We start from the raw sequence: 18,427 nt of genomic DNA, 5'->3' as shown, positions 1-18,427 counted from the left end.
GATTTCCTTTTAAAAACGATTTTTAAAAACAATCAAACCTTAAAATAACTGGACTAGTTTATGTTTTATTAATTGCTAAATTCATTTAATGTATCATTTGTTTATTAATAGTGTATTACAGTAATGTCAGAACGGATTAATGTGGTGTAATTGATTCGGGTTGGATTCTGAAAGGGTATTTAGCAGATGTTAATTAACAAATCATCAATTAGGAGACCACACTCTAGGCTCGCATACAATCTGGGACACGATCACACCATTAATCAACATGATCAAGTACCTATGAAATTATACTTGTATATATATATATATATATATATATATATATATACATATAGATATATACTAGATGACCCGACAGACCTTGTCCTACATTTTTTTAATATCCTAAACTAATATTTACCGTTTACCTAAAAATAATAATTATTGTTTTTTTAAATTACTCGACACACCAAAATGCATATACATCAATATTAGCGATGTTAAATGTATTAAATGCTTTAAATAAACAATTCCCACACTATATTGGAAATTGAAGTCTTCTAAACGGCTTTTCAGAAAAAATTAATATATAAAATCCGCGATAAAAGTACAATATTATCTTGGATTTTTCCACCCAAAATAATTGCTCCAATAATGTTGCCTATAATTTTTATAATCTCGTATCATATTTTAACTGGTTTTTAGTAAATATAATATCAAAATTACATTTTTCTTAGTAATAATTTATACATTATAACGCCTTAGCGCCTATTATCAAAATTATTATTATTTATTGATATTTGGCTTTTCAAATATTTTACTTATTTATTTTGAACATTTTAGGCGTTTATTCTATTGAGCAAATCACAGAGAGCAAAAAAATTCCAGCCTTTCATTATTAAACATAACCATAACATAACACTGGTACTTCATGTTGGATTATTTTAATTTAATTTTTTATTATTTAACATATCCAATATCGCATCTTAAACTTTTCCCAATTGATATCGTAAGGATCAAATTGTAATGTATTCATCTTTACTTTCCTATTTGTTTTTTTTTTAAATGAAATTTCTAACGTATTTTAAAAATATTGTGCAAAGATTAGTAAAAGATATGAAGAAATTATATATTTCTTAAATGAAATTGAAAAAAAAAACTTTATTGAAAATTTCATATCCGAATCTTGTGTTAGCGCCCCCTAAGGCGTGCGCTCCTGATCATTACTTGATTTCATATTTTAAGTGAATTTATTTGTCAGATCCTTTTCATGTGTGTATCATTCAAACTACCATACATATACTGTGTTTTATATTATTTTAATTTCTGGCACATCTCAGGTGATTTTTGGCAAAAATAATGTAGATATTTAATTTTTCTTATTCATAACCATGAATTTATTACACATATTCTAATATTGTCTAAGCTCATGAGCAAATTGAAATTTTTGGCAGATGACAGTTTTCACGTGTTTTCAATGCCAAGCAATGTCTCAAATATTTTCAATGTCAAACAATGACATGTCGTTTTTTGCAATTTTTTTACATTTATTTCTGCAATATTACTATATTTTTATAATCACATACACCTTCAAAAAAATCCCTTAACGTATTTCAGAAAAAATTATCAGAATCCGAATAATCGTTTAAGAGGAGTATATCTATACATACCTCATTACAGACGAATTTTATATATAAGATATATAGCAAATCGGAGTTTCTGGCGAAAACATAAATTTCTCCTTCGGAAAATTCATGAACAGTGTATGTCTGTGTATTCCTGTGTCCTATGTATGTATCCATATATTTTAATATTTAAGTAGCGTTTATAGAAATGATTGAGCCGTGATCGCAGTTAATGGCGAAAAGGCACGAAATGTCGGCAGCGAATATAACAAACGTGGCCTGACTTGGCCCTGCACGTACAACCATAGTTTTCCTTCTATTTTCCTATTTTTTTTTGTTCGTTATCTGTCTGTGTCAATGTCGTGAAAGTATTTCCTTAATCGAATCGAACTTTCCTGGTAATTCGTAAATGTCAGAGAAAAAAAACTCGAATGGGGTCTTTTAATGTATTACATGTTGAGAGAGAGGAATATTAGCATGGGAAAAATATACAAACATTCGCGAGCAGAAGGAAAAAGTGCATTGAGGTTTAAATTAAATGGAGGATGAAATGGATGAAAGTGATAAAAAAATTCTTAGATTATTTAGAAAAATATATACAGATGCGGTTGTTCTTGATATCCTGTAGGCCATTTTTTACCTGGTTCAATCTTAGATCAACTTGCTAAATATTCCATATCCAATGCCAAACACATGAATTTTTGACGCATGAAACAAAATTCTAAATCATTTTTAATAAGTAGAAATATTTTTTGTATTGTTGAATAATTTAGTAAAATGCGACATGCATAAGTGTAAAAATATAATGTATATGCAATTTTGGACTTGTTGCGTTATTTATTAAACTGAATTATATAATTTCATCTGCTAAACATATACTGTTGTCTGTATCTTATATTATTTTAATTTCTGGCACATATAAGCTGCTTTTCGGCAATAATAATGTAGACATTAAATTTTTCTTGTATATTATATTCTAATATTATCTAGGTTCATAATTCCACCTGAATTCAAATTTCAAGTGAATTGACATTTCTAGCAGATGACAGTTCAAATGTTTTCAATGTCAAACAATGATAAGTGTTTTTTTTGTAATTTTTGCCATTTATTTCTACAATATTACTACTATAGTTTTATAGTTCACTAAATCTTAAAAATTTTCTTTGATAAACTCTAACAAGAATTATCAAAATCCGAATAACCGTTTAGGAGGAGTATCAAATCATACACCCGTATAGAAGAATTTTATATATATATATATCTGAGATATATTATATATATATATATATCTGAGATCTGATCCATCATCCCTGTTTGTATCACGAAAACAGATCTCTTTGTGGTCGAACCATTTGTTACATTTATCTATCAGCTATCAGACTTTGTGACTGATTCATTAACTTTATTTATATTAGGTTGTCAAATATCTCCCTTCCGCTTTTTTGCTCTTGCTCTAATACAAAAAGGCGGAAGGGAGATATTTGACAACCTATAATAATCTTCTAAATTATATCAGAAGAAAGTGCTGAAAAAATTTAGCAATAAAATTCGTCCGAACTACTGAAGAAGAATTTTTTAAAATGACATATATCAGTCAAAGAGCACCTAATGTTTAAATTAAACAAATTAGCAATTTTCTGATGAAGACTAATAAAAAAAACTTGATGAAATTCCAGGAATTTTTGAAGAGAATTTCCTCGAAACTTTTTCAAGACAAAAATTTTAAAAAAATGCAGTAAAAGACACAAAAGAAAATATTCACAAGTTTTGGTCTATGCTTTTGTTTTAATCGATCAACAATATATTATCACCTGTTCAACTTTACACAGTTGAAAAATTGATTTTTGGTCGTCAAATTAATACTGCCAAAAATCTATTTACCACTTTTAATTTTTTTTAATAGCAATCAAAAGACAATAATACCTTATATGTATGTTAAAACAGATAAAGATAATTTAGTGTATTTCACACCGTGGAGTTCTACTCCATTAATCATTTTTAATATCAAAAATTACATAATTTTCATAAAAGTACAATTTCTTTTACACGTTTTATTCGATGTTTCAAAGCGATTTCGTTGAAAGAATGAATGAACCTATATTTAGTCGAAACAAAAAGCGTCCCGTCTATTTTTAGAAGCCACAACAAAGGATCGCCCGAAATTCGTTAAATACTTAATTTCCTTTGAATTATTTAATCGAAATGTTACCAACATACTTTATTCTTTATTCTTTTTGCGTTTGTAATTACGTGGATTATGAAATTCTCGAATAGGGGAGACCGGGGAAATAAGAGGATAAGTTACATATTATAGGGAAATCAAATAGAATATTTTTGTAAAATCTAGACTAGTAAACATAAGCTTTTTTATTTTTGCTATTTTGCTTAGAGGCTTCAAAAAATCGTTTTTTTTTTTGCAAAAATTTCTTCCTGAACTATACAAGAATATATCCCAAAAATTTCAGAAACAAATTCGCAGCCTCGGCAACATGCTCCTAGCCGGCATATTATGACATATATTTTAATGAAAAAATTTGAAAAATATGTTGAAATACATAACAATGAAACCTAGAAGTTTCATTTCAAATAAATATTTATTTCCTTTCCTAAAAAAACTTAAAAAATAGCCTTTTTGAAGCTTCTAAAGCAGACTTCCCCATTCAAGGCACGGACTAAAAAACATAAATTTCTTTAAAAATTTATACACAAATTTTGTTTTTTATTGTTAAGTTCATTGCGTTTATTTATTGCTTCACAGTTACAAATGGTTAAAAAAATCCTTCACAAATGCGTTTTTTATGCGGTTATTGTTTTTAATTTTTACAAGTTTTGTTCATTTAAACTTTGGAACCACGGTCGTATTATAAAATTTCTAAGACCACAATCAAAAACAATAACACTTTTGCCCAAGTTTTCAAGAATTAAGACTTTTTGCTGAACTATGAATTTAAATTTTTTAAATCGGTCGACAATGCCCTCCTGTAAAAAAACGTGTCGCCTATTTCTATCAAAACTTGGCGCATTTAATAAGGATTGCAAAATAGTAAAATACTTGAAACAAATTATTATTGAAAAAATTCGAAAACCTAAAAATGGCATTATTATTGCTAGTACATTTTACTCACTTTTACAAGCTATTCATTTATTTTATAAAATAATTTAAGGTATCTTTAACTAATTTGTATTTTTGGATTTTGTGCGACTTCGTAAGTCGATAAGTAGCAGCTAAAAGTACATATAAAAGATGGTTCGTTCGTGCGATGAAGGAAAAACTTTTTATTAGGGTTGGTTAGGAACTAATTCGATTTATATTAATGAAGGCGAACCGAAGTCGAGCACGCAGAGCACCAGCAAATTCAAACGGTACGTGGACGAGAAAAAATATTCATTATATCAAAATATATTAGCTAGATACTATTAAATAAATATTATACCTGGGTCAGATGATTAACTAATAACTGATTTAATGGTAAACTGATACTCGGATGCAAGTCGGGTTGCACTGGATGCAAGGTGCATCAGATGTAGAGGACGAAGACGAAAGTGCAGTTGAATGCAAGAAGTGAACAGTAAGAGGAATTGCAGAAATGCATTTGCAAAAGAACTAGAAGATGTCGAAGCATCGGTGGTTCAGTGGTAGAATGCTCGCCTGCCACGCGGGCGGCCCGGGTTCGATTCCCGGCCGATGCAAAACACTTTTTTTAAATTTATTTTTTGATAAATTTAACTATTTTTTTAGATTTCTTTATTATGCACTGAGAATCTGGATACCGACCTTGTTATAAGAATACACAAGATCTCATCATTATTGAAATTAGCATTATTATTAGATTTTTAACATCATCATCAAACAGATAATAAATATGACAATGAACATTCTACCTTAATATTTTATTGAATTTTAATTATAGTTCACCGATTGCAACTTCATGTTTATTACCAAAAATTCAAACTAAACGTATAAAACGGCGTTACACGATCCATTTTATTTATTACATTTCCAAAACGATATTAACATTCGTTTTTCCTCCATTACAATTAATCATGTATTTTTAATGAAACGTCCTCACGGTTTAATTACCCTTTCTGAATATGGCACACAGGTGCTTATAAATAACGCCGTTTCTATATTTAATTTCATTTTCCACGCTCGTGGGGTTGAATTGAGTTTATTCATGGCTAGAACAAACTACAAAATAGACCTAGATACTGAACTGAATTATCCAGGGCAGGCGGCGAGGACGATACAGATACAGATTATTATTTTAATAAATATATTTTAATTTTTAATAAATACATACAACGAACTTTAATTCTATGTTATGTGAATTTTCCATTACAAATGTTATAAATAGAAGTACAGTTACTACCCCTAAGAACCTCCCCGACGATCAACTGCACTATTAATTACGTTACGAGCCCCTTTCGTTACATCATCAGATAACACGTAACTTGAAATACGACCACGGAGAGGACTATAATGAGTTTTTATTGTCGTCGAGAGAAAAATTTACAAGTTTTATTATTGTGTAATAATAAATCATGAATATGTATCTATATTATGTTACAATTATTCTATAAAATTATACCTAAAACTTTATTACCCTTATTGCTCCTCAATTACAATTCAGCTAAAAATAAAAATTATGAACGAGCTGGAAAAAACTTATTAAGATTCAACTTCTGAATTTGACGAAGTATAGGCGTGAAGTCGAGCTTTTTAAGGGTTAGTTTTGAGCCTTTGACCCAGTATTAAAAATGTAAATAACTTAAATAAATAATTAATTATTGTCAAAATAAAAAGTAATTCTGCATCGGCCGGGAATCGAACCCGGGCCGCCCGCGTGGCAGGCGAGCATTCTACCACTGAACCACCGATGCTTGATGGAACAAGAGGAATTGTACCATGATATACGAAGAGATAAATCTGCAAGCGTTTTATTAATTGAATTTAATCATTTTTCTCTAGTTCATCCTTTTCGTCTTTTTACTCATTTTCATCCATTTACTCATTTTCACTTATTTATTCATTCCCATAAATCGATTCATTTTAATCATTTTTTTTCATTTTTATCAATTTATTCATTATGATCCATTTATTCATTTTTATCTATTTTATCCATTTAATAAACTTATGAAAATGAATAATAATTAATAATTTTTAATTTAGTTTATTCACTTTTATCAATATATTCATTACCATACATTTATTCGTTATTATCAATTTATTTATTTTTATCTAATTCATCCATTTATTAATTTTCAAAAAATTTCATTACTATATTCATTTTCATAAATTTATTCATATTCATCAATTTATTTATTTCTGTCATTTTCACTTTTTCATCAATTTATACATTTTTATTAATTTATTCATTTTCATCCATTTACCCATATTCAGCAATTTCGTCATTTAATCATTTTCGTCTATTTACTCATTTTCATCCATTTACCATTTTTCATCAATTTAGTCATTTTCATAAATATACTCATTTTCATCAATTTAATCATTCACATCAATTTATTCGTTATCATCCACTTATTCATTTTCATCTATTTCATCCAATTATTAATTTTCATCACTTTCTTCATTTTCATTAGTTTATTCATTTTCGGCAAATTATTCATTTTTATCAATTTATTTATTTTCATCAATTTAGCTCTTTCAACTATTTTCATTTATTCAATCATTTTCATGAATTTATTCATTTTCATCGATTTACTCATTTTCCTCCATTTATTCATTTTTGTCTATTTACTCATTTTCAGCAATTTATTCATTTTCATCAATTGACTCATTTTCATCCATCTATTCGTTATCATCCATTTATTCAATTTTATCTATTTCATAATTTTTTTTCATCTATGTCATCAATTCATTCACTTTCATCAGTTTACTTATTTTCATCCATTTATTCGTTATCATCTATCTATTTATTCATTTTCATCAATATATTAATTATCGTCAATTTACTCATTTTCAATTTAAATATTTTCATCCAATTAATCATTTTCATCAATTTCCTCATTTCCATCAATTTATTTTCATCAATTCACTCATTATCATTTTCATCATTTTAATTATTTTCATAAATTTATTCATTTTCATCAATTTACATACATTTTCATCAATTTATTCATTTTCATCAATTTAATAATTTTTATCAATTTAATCATTTGCATTAATTCAATCATTTTCATCAATTAAATCATTTTCATCAATTAAATCATTTTCATTAATTCATTAATTTTTGCCTGCATAAAGGAATTTCCTACTGCAATCCAAATCACTTTTACTCGTTTTTCATCAGTACCATATTGAGCAACTAATTTTACAAATCAGTGTTTACAAAAAGCAGGTTCATGGTCGCCAATAATTGTACATATTGTAAACACAGTGACTTTTAATGTCCGTTTCAAGGATCGTCGTCAATCGTCGTTATTTGATGGTTTTGTCCTTTCGTACAAAGTTCTATATTATTACAATTGTTACAGTGAAAATGGCAAGAAGGTTTATTTTGTTTGCAATTAAAAGCGGCTGCTAAAATATAATCGTTTAGGCTTCGAGTTTATTTTTGCTGTTTAATTTGTTTGGATTAGCTCGAAGGATATTTCTAACTAATTGTGACTAACCGCGGAGGAAACTTAACTAGAAAAGTAATTAATAATATACAGTAAAACCCCGATAAGACGATTTATCAGAAGTCAGACCAAGAGTGTGCCTTATGGGAAAAGATATATAAGAAGAAAGTATAATTATTTGGTAGGAATCAATATAGGAAAAATAAGGTATATAAAGATTATCAAAGTATGTAATTAATAAATAAATCCACATGATGTCTTTATAAGTATTATTAATTTTATGCTCTTGCACTTGAAATTAAGGAATTCCATACTATTGTCATCGACTTTAATAGCGCCTGGATGACGTCAATCTAATTTTTCATCTTAGGTGGTCAATAATTTATCGATGCACATTTTATTGTCCGAGGCGATGATACTTTATTATCGGATAGGGATTAAAAACATTTTGAGGAATTTCAATTACAAGAGATCAAAAGATGTATAATTTTATGATCATAGTATATGAATTTTGAAATAACTTGTTAAAATCACCTCCAAAGAAGGATCTGCACAATATCTACGCATGAGTGCCATTAAGGGTTAATGTTGTCTATTGGATTTATTCATGTTGCCTATTGGATTTACTTTTTAAATCATTATTAAAAGGAATTTATTTTTAAGGAATGGACCTTAAAATCTACTTTGCTTCCATAATCAGTAAATACATTTCACTAGTGAACTTCGTATGTCATGGTATTCTTGATAATGGATCAAACGACACTTATGGGGCAATTCAGCAATAGATAGACATTTTTATAATCTTCAATACCCAGAAGAAGCATAAGAGAGCGTTGTGATGACAACGCTATTTTATCAGCTCTGTTACGGCAGAATTTAAATTTCCTCAATTTCCCCCCCAATGTTTCCAAAGTCTGTCCTCCCAAAGATTTCTGTGAACATCTCCATCTCCATAAAATATTTTTCTGTCGGCGATGCCACCGCATCGCGAAAATCAATTGAATTGATCCCGAGAGTCAATTGTGTCGACCAAAACTCATCGAATGTCATTAATAAATAAACGAATTCCAACGGATCGAAAAATCGAACTCTTTCATTATGGTTGTCTTTGGAAACTTGCAATCAGACAAAGGATAATGAAACCAAGTCTAAATAACTCAAAGCCAACCAAAGAAAATATAATATTGAGAAAAAAGGGCTTCGGGGTGGTATACTTAACACAATGCAATTGGTTACCTGGTTACCATATTGCAAACCTCTGGAACTTATTTATTGATAGGTAAAATAAAAAAAAGTGCGCATAAGGTTCACACGCGATTGAAGTAAAACTTTATTGCTATTGCACAAGAAGGCATTTAAGTTAAAAATAAATACATATGGTAACAATGGTGATGCACACATTTATTAATGTTAACCATCATACATATTTATATAATTTTTTTCATTTGTTTTATTATTTTCGCTATACAATCAAAGCAATCATACTCACGCGACACGACGACCAATCACAATCGACCGTATAGAAATATTAATCGAGAGCGGTCTTCCGTTGCATTTGTACAGAGTTACTCCCTAGTCTCGCCTAAAGAAGTTTTACTTCAATATGAATTTTAATCCTACAATTTTATTTGTTGTCAACTTTCAAAATTGTTTTGTTTTGTTTGAAGAACTATAAATGATAAACTGTATCCAACATTTTTTTAAGAATTTTCAAGTTTTTGTTTTACAGTTGTTTTTTTTTTTAACTTTTTGTTGGGTAAGTTATAGTAATCGCAAGAAAAATGAAAATGAAAATTTTTATATATCTTTACGTTTCAGAGGTTTCTGAACATTTTGGCATACCTCAGAAAAAATGGTGTATTTTGTGTGACCTCAATTTTTGGTCCACGTTTTCGGGGCACGGATCAACCGATTTGAATACAAAAAATATTCAATTCCTATTGATAAGGAGATGTGCTGATTAGTTTTTGGCAAAGGCAGGTGCAGCCGTTTCGGAGATACGGAGCAAAAAGTGCAGAAAATAGAATCGACTTTTTGAGAGAACGGAGTATCCGATTTGAATGATTTAAAGAAATTCAATTTGTAATAATTGGGAGAAGTAGTGATTAGTTTTTGGCAAAGGCAGATTCAGCCATTTTGAAGGTAGAGATTTGAATGATTCAAAAAAATTTGTGCTTGTGTTGACAAAGCAATTGCTTTTGGGGGATAAAAATATTTCGATTTTTTTTTTTCAAATCTTTTTTTTATATTAGACAATGTTACAGTATTTAAAATAATCTATTTGAAAACATTTAATATTTCTTGAACATTTCTTTACGGTGCGGAAAGTTTCAGCAATTTGCCTTAGGCCACAAGTTTTGTAATTAATCAGAAGTGCGAAAAAAAACAACCTCATTTATGATATTTATTGAGCATTGACATTGTCACCTGAAAGATACCTGTATTCCCTCAGCGCAAAAGCCAATCTATCTTGTGCTTTACTATATTTTTTCTTCTCAAAACATCGTAAAATAAATAATTCGTCGATTTACTCAATGTTTTGACTCGTATCCCAGCGTGTGTCTGGTGGGACTTGTATGTCGTAATTTGTCCTCTCTTCACCGAGAAGGAGAAAAAACTGAACTGAGAAACGAACGAACGAATTTGATAAAAAAAAGTTACATCGAATGTTCTGCAAGCAAGAGCACTCCTCGAGTGCCCTTAACGAGGTCTTATTGTGCTTAAGGTAAGTTGCTCTTCTTCTTCTCTTATAAGACGATTGAGGGGTTGTTATGATTTCCAAGTCATTATCTGTCAAGGACATCCAGGAGGCAGATGGATTATGTGTTCAAGGACATGTAAACAAATGTACGCAAATTATATAATGCAAAAGTTTTAAAATTGATCTTGGACATAAGACTAAGACGTAACGTCTGGATTTTGGATTTTTGGTACGTTGATCAGTGTTTCTTAAAAATGGTCTCAATAATATAAACTGTTAAAATAATATAAACGAAGAAATCAATAATATAAACTGTTAAAATATCAATTTTTGGTACGAACTATTCATTTAGATTTTACCATACTACGTTTAAGTAAGTCCTTTTCCTGAATCAATATTTAATTTTAGCATGATAAACAAGCAAAGGTACTTTTAAGTTTATCATACATTTTTTAACTTCCCGTAGGGTCATAATCAAAATCGAAAAATTTTGCATATCTTCACGTTTGAAAGATTTCTGAACGTTTTGGCATACCTAAGAAAAATGTGTGCGCGTGTGTGTGTGTATATATGTATGAATACAATCATTAGTCCACGTTTTCGGGTGGAAGGATTAACCGATTTGAATGGTTAAAAAAATATTGGATTCCTATTGTGAGGGAAAGGTGCTGATTAGTTTTTCAAAAAAGTAGGTCCAGTCGTTTCGGAGATATGAAGCAAAGAGTGTAGAAACAGCAATCAAATTTTTGAGAGAACTAAGCATCCGATTTGAATAATCAAAAAACATTCAATTTGTAATGATGGGGTGAAGTGGTAATTAGTTTTTGTCAAAGGCAAGTCCAGGTTCTAATATTTCCTTATATAATCTATTCATATATTTTTATTATTTTTATTTTTATTTTATTGTCATATTTTATATAATGTTATTCATTTTATAAAACTTCACCATTTTCTACTTTTCTTAAATATATTGTTTGTTTAAATTTTATCAAGATCATGTTCCTTGACAGATGTCCTGAAGATGGAACGTATCTAGTTCCGAAACGTCGACAGTAAATAAATAAACAAATGTTTTTTAAAAAAATTAGTTTTTTATTACTTTTTTTGGATTCTTTGTTTAAAGCTCTACATCTTATATATAAAATTCTTCTGTAATGATGTATGTAAATATACTCCTCCTAAACGATTATTCAGATATTGATAAATCTTTCTGAAATTTGTTAAGAGATTTTTTTATGATTGGTTATAAAAATATAGTAATATTGTAGAAGTAAATCGAAAAAATTGCAAAAAACAACATATCATTGTTTGACATTGAAAACATTTGAATTATCATCTGCAAAAAATGTCTATTCACTTGAAATTTGAATTTACCTAAAATTATAAGCCTAGGTAATATTACAATTTCTAGTATTATATACTAGAAAAATGTAATGTCTACATTATTATTGCCGAAAAGCCGCTGAGACGTGCCAGAAATTAAAATAATATAAGATAGAATCAACAATATATGTTTGGCAGATGAAATTAAATAATTCAGTGTAATAAATAGCGCAATAAGTCCAAAATTGAATATACATTATTTTTTTAAACTTATGAATGTCGCATTTTAGTTTACTTCACTAAATTATTTAACAATACAAAAAAAAACATTTCTACTTATTGAAAAAATGATTTAGAATTTTGTATAATGTGTCAAAAATTGATTTGTTTGGCATTGGATATGGAATATTTAGCTAGTTGATCTTAGATTAAAGAGTGTTCATATGAACTAGATTTTACAAGTTAATTCACCTAAGATTTGAACATCAACAATAATGTTCATTAAATTATTAGAAAGAAAAATGTACTTTGGAAATTATAATTGCCAAAAAGCAACTAATATTTCGTACGAGATTATGAAAATTATGGACTAAATTATTGAAGCAACTATGTTGTGTGGTAAAATCAAGTGTGATATTGTTCTTTTAGTGCAGATACTATATTATTTTTTTCTGAATTTCTTATACTGCTTATGCTAAGACCATAAATGAATTACAAAGGCAGGACATCAATAGGATCAAAAGTAAAGAATAGGATATTAAAAAATTTGAAACTTTTGAATTGTAGACGTGGGTACAGGGCAACGTCTGTCGGGTCATCTAGTATATATATATATATACATATTAAGTCCATTTCAAAATGATCCCCTGCTGCCATTCACGTGTAAATATTTGTCATTTGTACATAAAATGCGTATAATATTATGTCCCCGCGACCTATCTCACGCGAAACGTGAAGGAATTTAATGGAAGGCGAAACGTGCGCCCCGCGTGTCACTGACATGACACATGTCATAAATTTTCGACAGACTCTTAACGCCGTCTCCTTAGGACGAGGACACACTTGCGATTTTATACGCCACTCTAGAAATGCACAATAAGGAGAACCGAGGTATCAAATATATTTACCGGAGGAGAAGTTTATGGTTTTTACTAAAAAATACGACTAGGTAATTTTATGTTTTCTCGGCGTTTAAGTAATTCAGGGTAGTTTGAGACTAAATTTTAAAAAAGTATGTGTGAAACAAAAGTTGACCGGTCGACGTTTTCTCTATATAGCTGCACGAGTTTCAAAAATTTAAAAGCTATTCGAAGATAGGGATTAGAAAATTATTATTAGAAAAAAAGCAAAAAATATGACAAATCGTTATTCGAACAACTAAATATTGAATAGAGAAAATCGTCACAATGTGAACGAGATCTTATAGTGATGCCGTTATTTCCAACTGGGATGAAAACTGCGGGATGTCAATTAGTGACACAAATTGAGATTGGTGATTATTTCACGACATGATTTTATGGTTTGTTTTATTTTGATTTTAAAAACCAGTTTTTGCAAGCCATGCAGAAATAAATGATAATGTTCTATTTTATAAAACTCTTATACTGAATCGCTTTGATGCTCCGTTATATATTGGTAGACTTATTGTTGATTTCATTAGACTACTAAATTTAGCCATAGGTGACAGTTATAACTTCCCGAAAGACATGTCTATGATTTTGTTAGAAATTCGCTTATTTATAATATTTTTGATAGCAATATGTTTCCATGTGAAAGTAAAAGTCAGCCCTATTAGATAAATTCTATTAATAAAATCATCAAGTACGAATGGATTACCCATTGGGATACCATTTAAAAATACGAAATAAGGAGAAATTTCAGCTCAACAGCTTAAATGACGTAAGGTTCTGATTGCGTGTAAAATATGAGAATAAAAAAAACATATTTTCGCATATAACTTACAAAGCAAAAGTTGATGATACATATAATTATTAAGTTATTCTGAATAGTTTAATTCTTAGTCCTTTGCTCCGGCGGCAAAATTCATATAAATCTCGGAATTCGCGAGTGGAAAGTGTTAAATTGGAAAATGCATATGTCGACGTGTAAATGCATATAAAAATATCCTTAACTTTTTGCAAAATAGAACAGCAGTTTCGACTGTTAGAATAGCTCATAGAACTTGTTAAAATTGAATTGTTATTAATTTATTATAAGATTTATAAATATGAACAGCCAAAATAGGAATCATATTTTGTATTCAAAACGAATCGAATTTTGATTATAAATGTGGTAAGTTTTATGAAAAATATTCTATTGATATATTATTCGTCCCTTTCAAATGGTTACAGTTAGAGATATAAAAGAGCAAATTGTTTTCCTATGCTTTTTATGTTTTGCTGAAAATTCGTAATAAATGGAATAGGAACTGAGTGCATATATACACATATATATATATATATATATATATATACATAAATGTTCATGCATTTGACAGTTCTATACTAAACGCTATACCCCATATAGCGTTTAGTGCACGTATGTCAGAAGCAATAACATCATAAATCATATCACGATTTATATATATATATATATATATATATATATATATATATATACATATATCATTTACCAAATCGACCTCACAAAAGCCCTAATTATGATAATTAATAATCTTCTAATTTAACACTTAACATTTTCACACATATAGTACCATTTTTAAAAATAAAATATTAGTCCTCGTCCATAATATAAAACAAAATGTAATCAATTTTTTTTCTATAAAATCCCTCAATCAACAAAGAAAAACTTACCATTGAGTAAGCTTAATTTTTGGTCTAACTTTCTATTAGTTATAAGAATGAATAAATAAATGAAAACAGAATTTAATTGTATTTACAATATTATGTCATTTTATATATTATCAAATGTTTATATATTATCAATGTATCAATATAGTTTTGAATAAAATTCACATAAAAACAAATCATCTATTCATATTTATATATTCATTGACAACCGTAATCAATATTTCCTTAAAAATAAAAATAATAAACCGTATTGAAATATATTTTAAGTGCATTCGCAACGTAACTTTGTGTATTAATCTTCATCCTTTTATAAATAACTAGCAAACCCGACGAACTCCGTTTCGCCACCAGATGGTTTCGTGAGAAAGATGAAGAAATTTTTTGTTTGTTTTATATTTGAAAAGGAAATTTTTTTTATTACACAACAGGAATGAATTTATTTCTATTACAAAAATGAAGTGTTTTTTAGTTGAACTTCTCTAAGTGAATAAAAGTAAATCCGCAAATTATCCGTTTCATGGAAGTGGTCTTTGGTAAACCACATTTTTTGTTTTTTGGTCTGACGTTAACACAAACAAAGCGGATGGTTTTCCAACTCGTGAACAGGCAACGTATAACTGCCCATGTGATAGATAATGATTTTCTAAATAATCTGTTTGAAATTTGTCCCGCAAACACTAAGCGATTGGCCTTGCGGCTTGTTAGTTGTCATTGCGAACGCAAGGCGAACTGGAAATTGCAATCTCGCATTAAGGCACGATGCCATGCACCACTAATTTTCTTAGCTATAAACCTTGCTGAGCTTTGCGAGACCTTTCCAACGAATGCAAAATTGTCGAAATCGGTTCGTGCGTTCTAGAGTTATTTCGTCAGAAAGGAAAACCCGACTTATTTTTATGTATATAGAAGATAATCTATTTGAAATTATTTAAAACAGTTATTGATTATTTTTATTACTCGAATTTTTAATTAGGGTGCGTAAAGTTCCAGTAGCTTGCATTAAGGCACGATGCCATGCACAACTAATTTTCTTAGCTATAAACCTTGCGGAGCCCGAGACCTTTCCAACGAATGCAAAATTGTCGAAATCGGTTCGTGCGTTCTGGAGTTATTTCGTCAGGAAGGAAAACCCGACTTATTTTTATATATATAGAAGATAATAAAGTAATCTTTAAAAATTCCAAATTCGTAATTAAATTTATCATCAAGTCAACATCAATTTTTACTATTATTATTATTATCACTCAAAACAATATTTGAACCGTAATCAAATTCTAGTCTAATTAATTATTAAGTCGTTGAAATAGAATATTTCTAGCTTACAAAAATGTAAATTTAAAGTTTATTTACAGATAACATTTGCTGCCTAATTTTTTTTTTTTCAAAAATCAATCCGTACGTTTTATTAACTTCCCGTAGGGTAAGTTATAGTAATCACAAAAAAATCGAAAATGAAAATTTTTATATATCTTTACGTTTTAGAGGTTTCTGAACATTTTGGCATACATCACTTAGAAAAAATTGATGTGTGCGTGTATGTGTTTGTGTGTACGTATGTGTGTATGTGTGTGTTTGGATACAAATTTTCGTCGACTAAAAAAACATTCAATTCGTATTAATGAGGAGACGTGCTGATTCGTTTTTCGCAAGGGCAGGACCAGCCGTTTCGAAGGTATGGGACAAATAGAGCCAAAAATAGTAATGTAGTTTTTGAGGGAACGGACCATGCACCACTAGTTTATGATTTTTCTTAGATGCACTAGGAAAACAGACAGATATAAAATATAGTTAAAGGTTAAACCCACATTTTGGATTTATCGCCAACAACTCAATTATCGATTGTAAATTGATTGGAACTAATAGATGTGGTTTCATATTTTCATAGCAATTTTACACTCGAATGCAAGTCGGGTTGCACTGGATGCAAGGTGCATCAGATGCCGCAGACGATGTGAAAGTGCAATCGAATGCAAGAAGTGGACAGTAAGAGGATTTGCAGAAATGCATTTGCAAAAGAACTAGAAGACGTCGAAGCATCGGTGGTTCAGTGGTAGAATGCTCGCCTGCCACGCGGGCGGCCCGGGTTCGATTCCCGGCCGATGCAGAATTACTTTTTTTTTAATTTTTAAATAATAATTAAAAAAACAATTATTTGTAAGTAAATAAGAATGGAATGTATACCCACTTCTAACAAAAACTTGCAGCCAAAACAATTAATGAATTACTTTTTGGCAAATTTCACGAACTCTGACAAATATTTAAAAACGAATACTAACCGCACGAAACCTCGCAAACAACCTAGAAATTCACTACAATCAAGACGAATAAACATATCTCCACATACTAGTAGTAGTTGAATTACCACTTCTACCCTCAGAATTAATGATAATACTTCTCCTAAATAATTATGCATATTGGCTGCCCGACTGTAAATTGCACCAAGTGAGCCCCCATCGACCCCCATCGGCCCCATCTCTAATTGTTTTAGCCCGACTAATCGCTCCGACAAGAAGTAACTACTTGCACAGCCACCTCGTACTTTAATTACTGCCAGAGTAATGATTTTAGACGTCGAGAAATGGGTTAAGAGCCTTGTTAACTACTACTTGCTGATTCCTGGATTTTCTTCCAAACACTCCTGGAAAATTTACTCCGAGAGGAAATTTACGACTTCAAAATATAGGACGATCGTTAAAGGATAGAATTTTATATTGAACGGTGATTGAGGATAAAGGTGATTGAGGGGATATTAATTCTGTGATAAAAATGCTTTTAAAGATGTAGCACTTTGCAGACTAGAAGATTTTATAACTATAAAACAGTTTTTATGATGGCATTTTGAGTTGTAGTTACATTAGTGTCTACAATAATTTGATGGGATATTAGTTCGATAAATAAAAATTATTTTAAATCCAGAAAACAGCTTCCTACTAAATAACAAAAACTGAGTCTTATTAAAATAGTCCCTTCCGCTTTTTTGCTTTTGGTTTATAATACAAAAAGGCGGAAGGGAGATATTTGACAACCTTATATATTAGTAGCAACGTCAGATTGCTTTCCAGTCATATATATCATGGAAAAAGAAAACCCAATACCATGATATCATGATAAAAAAGAGTAATCAATACGGAATTAGTTAAATTGATATGAACTGGTTACATTTTAAATTCCAAAAATTATTTCTTTTTGTTATTGGTTAACAATTAAAACTAGCTGAGAGATGTATAGAGTAACGACAAATTCTTTACCAAAGTCAATTACTACGATTTAGATATAGACGGAGAAATCTAAGCAAAATTGAATAAATCGTTAGTTAGATGAACAATGATAATTTTAAATTCAGAAATCAATTTCATGTTGGTCTAAAAAGGCCAAATTTAACTAAATAAGACTATAGCCATATA

At 29.4% G+C, this 18,427-nt stretch overlaps 3 non-coding genes across 3 annotated transcripts; 2 read left to right on the top strand and 1 right to left on the bottom strand.

Moving 5' to 3' along the window:
• The first annotated feature begins 5,226 nt into the window (after nucleotides 1-5,226).
• Nucleotides 5,227-5,297, top strand: Trnag-gcc. Its single transcript has one exon. It is a non-coding gene; the product is annotated as a tRNA-Gly (tRNA).
• Nucleotides 5,298-6,417: 1,120 nt separating this feature from the next.
• Nucleotides 6,418-6,488, bottom strand: Trnag-gcc. Its single transcript has one exon. It is a non-coding gene; the product is annotated as a tRNA-Gly (tRNA).
• A 10,568-nt stretch (nucleotides 6,489-17,056) lies between these two features.
• Trnag-gcc lies at nucleotides 17,057-17,127 on the top strand. The gene has a single exon. It is a non-coding gene; the product is annotated as a tRNA-Gly (tRNA).
• The last annotated feature ends 1,300 nt before the right edge of the window (nucleotides 17,128-18,427 follow it).

The sequence above is a fragment of the Ctenocephalides felis genome, unplaced genomic scaffold (assembly GCF_003426905.1).
Source record: "Ctenocephalides felis isolate EL2017-DRISC unplaced genomic scaffold, ASM342690v1 CF-g0.4_SCAFFOLD_00845, whole genome shotgun sequence".
Taxonomy (NCBI): domain Eukaryota; kingdom Metazoa; phylum Arthropoda; class Insecta; order Siphonaptera; family Pulicidae; genus Ctenocephalides; species Ctenocephalides felis.
This window is presented reverse-complemented; position numbering and strand designations above follow the sequence as displayed.